The following is a 9,697-nucleotide window of genomic DNA, read 5'->3' on the forward strand; positions in this document are numbered from 1 at the left end:
ACCCTGAGTTTGACCTTAGTCAGATTCAACTGACATGAAGATTCAGTGTCTGGTTCAGTGCTGGCTCAACTGTCCTTGCTACAGACTGGACTCCTTGGAGTGGCTGAGTGCCAGTAGCTCTGGCCTCTCTCACACCCCACCTGTCCCTCAGCAGAGAGGGGCTGACCTTTTCTCTCTTTGCTGTGAGGAGGGATTCTGGCCTGGCTGAGGTTGGGGCTGGCTCCCATACTATTTATGGGTAGACTGTGAAGAGCCCTCTGGATTTGAGTGTCTACCACTGGACCAATCCGTTATGCCACGAGGATGGGGTCTCATAGTATAGACTGGCTGTTAGGCACCTGCCTGAGGTAACAAAGATACTTTCCAGGGTAGAAGGAAGTGTTAGAATGTTGGAATTAGAATTAGAATAGGGGCATCTAGGCTAGGGTCGTGATCCCGGGGTTCTGGGATCGAGCCCAACATAGGGCTCTCTGCTCAATGGGAAGCCTGCTTCTACCTCTCCCACTCCCTCCACTTGTGTTCCCTCTCTCTCTGTGTCTCTCTCTGTCAAATAAATAAATTAAAAACTCTTAAAAAAATTAGAATATTGGAACTGGGAGGCGCCTGGGTGGCTCAGTGGGTTAAAGCCTCTGCTTTTGGCTGAGGTCATGATCCCAGAGTCCTAGGATCGAGCCCCGCATCGGGCTCCCTGCTTGGCGGGGGCCTGCTTCCCCTTCTCTTTCTTTCTGCCTGCCCCTCTGCCTACTTATGATCTCTGTTAAATAAATAAATAAAATCTTAAAAAAATTTAAAAAGGAATATTGGAACTGGAATGCAGGCAGCCATCCCTAGTAGGGATTAACACATCACTACTAAATGTTTCTTTTCTTTTTTTTTTTAAGATTTGATTTATTTGACAGCAGGGAGCCCGATGCCTATGCTGATGCCGGGCTCGATCCCAGGACCCTGGGATCATGATCCAAGCCGAAGTCTCCTTGCTCTGTCCTCCTCCCTCTTAGGTCCCTCGGCCACCCTCCCTTTTAAGGCTGCAGCCCATGGCCCCTCTCCCAAGTTGCCTGAACCTCCACACTTGCCCTGGGTGCCCTCTGTGTTTCCCTCCCTCTCACCGGCAGCCTCCAAGTTGCTTTCTTTACTATGCCCAAAGGGAGAGACATGACATCTTCTTGAGAAGGAAAAATGCATACAGATGTAAGTCTGCACATGTTCCCATTTCACAGACGGAGACTGGTGGTCCAGGAAGGATTTCCTTCTAAGGCCAGGTGCAGAAAGAAGAGTCAAGGAAGGAGCATTCGTGTTGCAGACACCCCAAACGGGTCTGGGTCTCTCCCTGTGTGAAACCAAGGTATTCCCTGGCCCCCCAGATGTGAGCCAATGTGTGTGAACAAGGGTGTGAGCCAGTAGGCCACATTAGCTGGACACGGCTGACAACCTAAAAGAGAGCAGATGGGGATCGTGCCACTCCCCACCCCACTTACTCTGGGTCCTGCCAGGATCTGAGCGTTCTGCCTGGACTTCTCAGTTGAATTTGGTTTTCTGAACTGGCTCTTGTAGCCCCCGAAGATTTTAGCTATTATTCAGCCTCTGGTGAATAACTTTGATTAGGATCTGTCTCTCTAATTTCAGCCTTGACCAAGAAAGCCCCAACCCAGCCGACTTGGCAAGCATTCCAGCCAAGTTCACAACGGCAACAGCGTGGAGGCTCACCAGCAGATATGTTGCTGCCTGCCCCTACCAACGGGGAAGAGATGTTCAACTCCGAAGCAGAGCCCTTCGCCACCACCACCAGCCGCCAGTCCTATCTCTTTGCTGGGGCTGCTCCGTGTTCAGAGACCAGGAGATAGGAAGGGAAACAGGGGTGGCAATACCCAAGGCTCAGGCACAGGGCACAGGCCCAAGCAAGACAGCACCAGGAACACAGGGGACAGGAGGGACAGTGCCCAGGGTTGGCCTGCTTGAAGGAGCAGAGAGCCAGGCCAAATTTGTGGTAGGACCAGATTCTCTGGGCCCAGCCCAGGAGAGAATGGGGCTTGGAAAAGGCGAAAGTTTCCGTGGTGGTAGAAGCTCTTCTCTCCTTTTCCTCTTAGAACTGTTAGGACTCATATTCCTTGATTGCAAGGCCTCAGACTTCTTACATATTTTTCTTTCACTTGCTCCATTCGTCACTTATTTTCAACTCTTCTCTGAATAAGAATAGACAGAAATCTGTATTTCTCAGCCGTTTATCACAGAACTGACACCTAGAAATGGCAAAAATGAAGTTGGGTTCCCAGTATCACTGTGCAGAACCAGCTTACTTCTCCTCTAACACACACAACGTGCCCTCACCTTCCCCATACCCCGTGCAGTTTCACTCTTCGTGCCTTGTTCATGCTAATCCCTTTGCCTAGGAAACCCTTCTACTTCATCCACTTTGCAAACTTTTATTCGTCTTTTATTTTTTTTTAAGATTTTATTTATTTATTTGACAGAGAGAGATCACAAGTAGGCAGAGAGGCAGGCAGAGAGAGAGAGGAGGAAGCAGGCTCCCCGCTTGAGCAGAGAGCCTGACGTGGGGCTCGATCCCAGGACCCTGGGATCATGACCCGAGCAGAAGGCAGAGGCTTTAACCCACTGAGCCACCCAGGCGCCCCTTTATTCATCTTTTAAGACCTAGATGAAGTGTTACCACTCCTGGGAACAGCAATATCCATCCCTTTGTCCACTGGATTAATTGCTTATCATTTTGTTCCCAAAGTGACCTCGGCGAACCCTCAAAGAGAACTTGTTTTACTGTATATAGTTAGTTGTTTCTGCCTAATAATATCTCCATGTGATGCAGAAGGTGGGGGATTATCTTGTTTGCATTTGTATCTTAGTGCCTAGCACAAGCTACTAAACCTGAGTACAGTGCAGGTTCTTTTCATTGAAAAAAATGAACCAAAGAATGCAATGGACACAACGAACATAGCTACAGCGCCACTCTACGTTTCAGTCCATTCGATGCTGGAGCCAGGAATCTGTTTGGGGAGCACTGGTGGAACTGAGTCTTCTGCCTTCCCATTACTCCCTCCACTCCTCACAATGAAGAGATTTAAAAATAGCACTTTTTTTCAAATTCATATGTCAAATACAAATACAAATTCAAGACTGTTCATTGGCTTTTATCTCCAGCTTCTTTCTTTATGAATAGCATCTTTGACAGAGCAGTAGTGGCAGACAGGCGAATAAACTGCATATTATAATTATTGTCCAAATCCTCTAGCGCATAAGTCCCTTTAACTTTTTTTTCTTGAGATTTTATTTCTTTATTTCACAGACAGAAATCACAAGTAGGCAGAGAGGCAGGCAGAGAGAGAGGAAGGGAAGCAGGCTCCCCGCTGAGCAGAGAGCCTGATGCTGGCTTGATGGGGCTTGATCCCAGGACTCCAGGATCATGACCTGAGCTAAAGCAGAGGCTTTAACCCACTGAGCCACCCAGGCGCCCCAACTCTCTTTAACTATTAATGGGACCGTGTAATGTCTCATCCTGTTCAGCAGAGATCAACTTTCTGGAACTGCAGTGGTGGTGCTTTACACAAAGCAGTCATTAGAAAATTTATGTTTCCGGGGCTCCTGTGTGGCTCAGTCGGTTGGGCGTCTGCCTTCAGCTTCAGTCGTGGTCCTGGAGGCCCTGGGATCGAGCCCCACATCAGACTTCTGCTCAGTGGGGGATCTGCTTCTCCCTCTGCCCCTCACCCCATTCTTGTGCTCTCTCTGACTTTCTCTCTCGAGTAAATAAATTAAAAGAAAAAGAAAATTTATGTTCTCACCATATGCAACCAGGAAAATGAGGTAGGCCAGGAGGAGAGGCTGGGTAGTCTGTGATGTCCCACGCCAGTCTTGACACAGCAGGAGGCAAAACAAAGGAGTAATCCAGGAAGCTTAGGATCTGTGGCATACATTTCTCAGTCATACAACATCTAGACTATGGCTGCCAGTTTAGAAAAATATGTTGCACCAGTCAAACTGTTAACTGCAAGCAACACCCCAGACTCACCTCAAAATAGCTTACTGTTTTGCAAAATTGCAAACTCACCTCAAAATAATTCAGGCCAAAAAGAGGAATATACAAAGTTATGGAATCAAACCAAGATTGGCTTCAGGAGGGACTGATCACTGTCAGATCTTACTTTCCTCCTTTCTCAAGTCTGCTTCTGTGTTTGTTCACTCCCTTCTCCTGTGGATAGGCCTTTTCCAAGCAGTGGAAATCTTGGCCAACATAGCAATTGGGGCATCTACAAGGTTTCAGGAGAAACTCCATTTGGCTCAGGCGAGATCATGTAAGTGCCCCTGTATTCAAGGGAGTGGTCTCCATTACCAGAAATCTGGGGGAGTACAAGCATGATCACTGGACAAATATTTGCCAATTAGGCGACTTGATAATTTGTATTGATTGCATATGAATAATGTCAGATACCTTTTCATTTTTTAAAGGTTTTATTTATTTGAGAAAGAGGAAGACTAAACACAGGGTGGGGGCAGGGGTGTGCTGGGGGGTGGTGCGGGCAGCAGAAGGGTAAGGAGAGGGAAACAGACTTTGTACTAAGCCCAAGACCCCACATGGAGCTCGATCCCAGGACCCTGAGACATGACCTGAGCCCAAGGCAGTCACTTAACCAACTGAGCCACCAAGGCACCTCTCTTTGTTCAAAATATAGAAAGTTCAGGGATACCAGCCTGGCTCAGTAGGGAGAGCACATGAGTCTTGATCTCAGGGTTGTGAGTTCAAGCCCCATGTTAGGTGTAGAGATTAGATAAAAATAAAGTCTTAGGGGCACCTGGGTGGCTCAATGGGTTAAGCCTCTGCCTTCGGCTCAGGTCATCAGGTCAGATCTCAGGGTCCTGGGATGGAGCCCCGCATCGGGCTCTATGCTTACTTAGCGGGGAGCCTGCTTCTCCCTCTCCCTCTGCCCGCCTCTCTGCCTACTTGTGATCTCTCTCTGTCAAATAAATAAATAAATAAAATCTTTTTTAAAATAAAATCTTAAAAAAATAAAACAAAAAGTTTGGAATGGAAAAAGGAGTGGGAAATATCCCATAATTCTACCACTCAAATGACAGCCATGTTAGCCTTCTGTTTTAATATTTTTTTAAAAATCCCATATATGTAACTTTTCTTCCTGATTTTTACTTCAGTATAACACATGCATTTCCCCATGTCATAAATCTTCTTAAAACATTGCCTTAAATAGCTATATAGTGTGTGTTTGTGTGTGTGTGTGTGTGTGTGTGTGCATGCATGCGCGCGTATGGCTTTTTATTTCAACACAAAGTTGAAAACTTTTTAACCACCTCATTCAGAAGGAAAGAAGGTGGTGGAGTGAGTCAGCATTCCTCCCATACATGTGCTCTGTCCTCAGGCACTATACAGTTCATGGGACTCAATTCCAGCTACAGGAAAGGGGCCATCATACTGGAGTTCTCCTCCCCCATTTCCTGCATTCCTCTGAACACTTCCAAACTTGTCTCATCTTCACTCATCCTTCCCTTGTTCCAGGCTCAGAGGATTTGCTATGAATTTGGATAGTGGTGCAAACAGTTCAGGTTTAAATCCCAATACTTTGTAGTGATATAATCTGAGAAATTCCTTTTGCCTCTCCTCCAAATACTATATGTAAAATGGGGCTTTTTTTGCTATGGAGCTCTTATGAGGATTATATTATGTACGTAAAACACTTAGCACATAGTAGGTGATCAATAAGTGGTACTGAAATCAGAAAAATCCAGATTCCCATCTAGCTATAGTCCTCTTCTTCCTTGCCCTTCTCTTTCAGCCATGTTTCTTTTCTTTTTTTTTTTTTTTTAAACAGATTATTTATTTATTTGACTGAGAGAGAGGGTGCATAAGCAGGGGGAGCAGGAGGTAGAAGCTGACTCCTAGCCAAGCAGGGAGCCTGACGCTGGACTCAATCCCAGGATCCTGGGATCATGACCTGAGCCGAAGGCAGACACTTAACGGACTGAGCCACCCAGGCGCCTCTCAGCCATGTTTCTTGAAAATGATTTATACATGCTCTCTCTATCCGCTCATCTCCCATTTATACCCCAACTCACTGCAATCTAGCTTTAGTTCCCCGTGCCTCTCTTCTCCCCACTAAAACTGCTCACCAAAGATCTCCACTCCAGATGCCTTCATAGAGCTTTGAGTCACTTCTTAATCTTTTCTGTGTACAGTTGTACCTAATTTCTCTTCAAACTTCTCTCTTGGTTACCAGGACATTAGTCTTCCCAGTTTTCCTAATATTCAGACAGCATCTTCTTAACTCTCCTTTTTTGCCTGCACTCTTTCCCTTAATTAGTATTTGTCCTCAACTTTCACGTGTCTGGAAAAAGCAGGATTCTTTGCCATAACATCTGAGTTGGAATCTGGCTTTCCCACTTAGCAAACTGAGCTCCTAAGCTATTTAACTGACCTCGGCCTCTATAGTCTCATCAGCGAAAAGGGGCTTCTCTCTGGATAATCATCGGAAATAGAGTCAGTGTACTTTAAACCCATACTTCCCGATGGCATTATGGATTAGTAGGCATAAACTGGAACTCCAGGCCTGGAAACCCAGTTCATATCATAAGAATGTCAAAACTCAAATAAGGTGCTCTTCAAAATATTTATTAACCATATAAAACTAAACAATATGAACTATGATATAAATGTTCCTTGAGGTATTTTTCTTCATGGGCTGGACTGGCCGAGGTTTCTTAGACTCTTAGTTTAATGAAGTTTGGACAGAACATGTCATCTTTTCCTGGTAAATCTTCCTAGAGCATACATAGATATTTTTCCTTATTCCAGAGACCTTTGAACTGCATTGAAAATTAGGGTCATCTGCCACAAAGAAAAAAAAAGTTCAATGATGTTCAGATGAATGCTTCTCTAAGTTTTAAAAAGCTAAGTGCTGGGAAAGGGACAGTTTCAATGATGTCTTAATCCTCCATTTTTATAAAAATCTACCTTGCTGAGCTTCTGAAAAGTTTCTAACAACATAACCAGGTCTGCAGGAGAAACTTCTAGATCCACTCACTCTGCAGGGTCAAATCAGTTACAGTGATGTTTTTTACAGTTCTACAAATGCCTCAGAATACTGAATGAGGGGGAGCCTGGGTGGCTCAGTTGGTTAAAGCCTCTGCCTTCGGCTCAGGTCATGATCCCAGGGTCCTGGGATCGAGCCCCACATCGGACTCTCTGCTCCGCAGGGAGCCTGCTTCCTTCTCTCTCTCTGCCTGCCTCTCTGCCTAGTTGTGATTTCTCTCTGTCAAATAAATAAAATATTAAAAAAAAAAAAAAAGAATACTGAATGAGACAGTTTCCTCCAAATTCCTAGTTCCAGGCTTCACTTACGATTTTCACAATACCCAAAACACATCCAAAAATTCTTTTTTGATCCATCCTTTGTTGATTGCTTTAATTGGCCTTTAAAAATTTCACACATAAAAATACCTTAGGTATGCAATCACTTATTTGATCTGTTGGCTAAAGTCAGGGAGATGCTTTGTGGAGATGAATTGGGGAGGAAGAAAACTACTCTAATATCAGGATGCTGCTGCTTTAAGGATTAGGAGACAGCTGAAAACGGTACCCAAATCCAGGTGTTAGCAATATTTTAAAAGCTATTATTTCTTGACCTCTGGAACAGAGTAAAAACCAAAGCTTCAGAACTGGCTCTTCAAGACATTAGCTCCCTAGTTAAAGGGGGATTCCTTGGATTCATGTCAAGTTAAAGGTAAGGCAATTTAATTTGCAGTCAACTGCAATGGATGATTCCTCCTACCTACCTAGTCAATATTTTACAATTTTTCTTCTTTACTAAAGTCAGCTTTCCAAAACAGTAGTTAGAGATCTGTCTCAAATAATAACAGGCCCTTACATTTTAGTTAACTTTTCTGGAAAATTCTTCAATGCTTCCATATTAGCACCTGTAGTTTCCTCCTGATGTTACGCTAACAAGTTCTCATTCTGTTATATAAAAACAAAAACTGTTTAGTGTACAGTGCTCCCATCTAATGAAATCCCTATTCTCGTGTGTCTGTCCACAGGGGTCCTAGTTCAGGCCCTTTACTCTTACCCTGAGTCAGTACAACGGCTTTGAAATCAGTCTAAATGTCATTCCCTGGATCTACTCACTGCTCTACCACCAGCATCTTTACAAGCTATGTAATTGTCCTTTGAGTTATCACTCTAACCTGCAGAATCCCTCCAACATAGCACTTACCACATTTTATTGTCATTTTATGTTTACATGGGTCTCCTCTATTTTATCCTGAGTACTGAGGGGCAAAGACTATTTCTTGCAAGTCTTTGGTCTACCAGTTAGTACACAAAAGGCATTCAACCTAAGTATCCTGTGGTGAACATGAGCCCAACTCTATCAGCTTTTAGATGGCTTAAGAATTCCTTCCTAGAAGGGGCACGTGTACCTGAATGTTTATAGCAACAATGTCTACAATAGCCAAACTATGGAAAGAACCTAGATGTCCATCAACAGATGAATGGATAAAGAAGATGTGGTATTCTACACAATGGAATACTATGCAGCCATCAAAAGAAATGAAATCTTGCCATTTGCGATGACGTGGATGGAACTAAAGGGTATCATGCTTAGTGAAATAAGTCAATCGGAGAAAGACAACTATCATATGATCTCCCTGATATGAGGACATGGAGAAGCAACATGGGGGGTTAGGGGGATAGAAGAATAAATGAAACAAGATGGGATTGGGAGGGAGACAAACCATAAATGACTCTTAATCTCACAAAACAAACTGGGGTTGCTGGGGGGAGGTGGGGTTTGGAGAGGGGGAGGGGGTTATGGACATTGGGGAGGGTATGTGCTATCGTGAGTGCTGTGAAGTGTGTAAACCTGGCGATTCACAGACCTGTACCCCTGGGGATAAAAATACATTTTATGTTTATAAAAAAAAAAAAATTTGGAAGGGGAGGCGAACCATGAGAGACTATGGACTCTGAAAAACAACCTGAGGGTTTTGAAGGGTCAGGGGTGGGAGGTTGGGGGAACAGGTGGTGGGTAATAGGGAGGGCACGTTTTGCATGGAGTACTGGGTGTTGTGCAAAAACAATGAATACTGTTACGCTGAAAAAATAAATAAATTAAAAGAATTCCTTCCTAGAAAACCACTTTTTTCTACTTAATCTAATATTCTTAAACAATATGAAAAATTTACTGCAAATATCAACTTGGAAAACACCTGATTTTTTTTCTTTGAAGCTAGTGCACTAGAAAAAATGCACCTTAGTGACTTTGAGTGACCCTAATGTACACTGATTATACATTTTATAGTTTTGTCTTCAGTGACTACTGAAATGTGTTACCTACTCCAGTCTCTGCGGTATGTTTTCCTCAACCCCACCTATCAGAGTTTTTATCCAATTTACCTGTCTGCACTAATTCCTCTCACACCTCTAAAATGTGCTTTTTAACATGCCATAAGCTTCAAAGCTAAAGTAATTAAGCTTATTCGAAATGTTTATAGTGAGAAGAAAAAGACCCTAATCAACAGAAATTATGTACCCATGATCAAAAAGCACAAGGATCTTGCGAAATCCTTCTTGGGTTTTTTTTTGGGGGGGGGGGGTGTGGAGGACATCCACTCTAACCTCTAAGGCCTTTGCTGCTTACTCTGGTTCTAATCTCTATCAGAAAAAGATGTCCCGGGGCGCCTGGGT

Source organism: Meles meles, chromosome 8 (genome assembly GCF_922984935.1).
Source record: "Meles meles chromosome 8, mMelMel3.1 paternal haplotype, whole genome shotgun sequence".
Classification (NCBI taxonomy): domain Eukaryota; kingdom Metazoa; phylum Chordata; class Mammalia; order Carnivora; family Mustelidae; genus Meles; species Meles meles.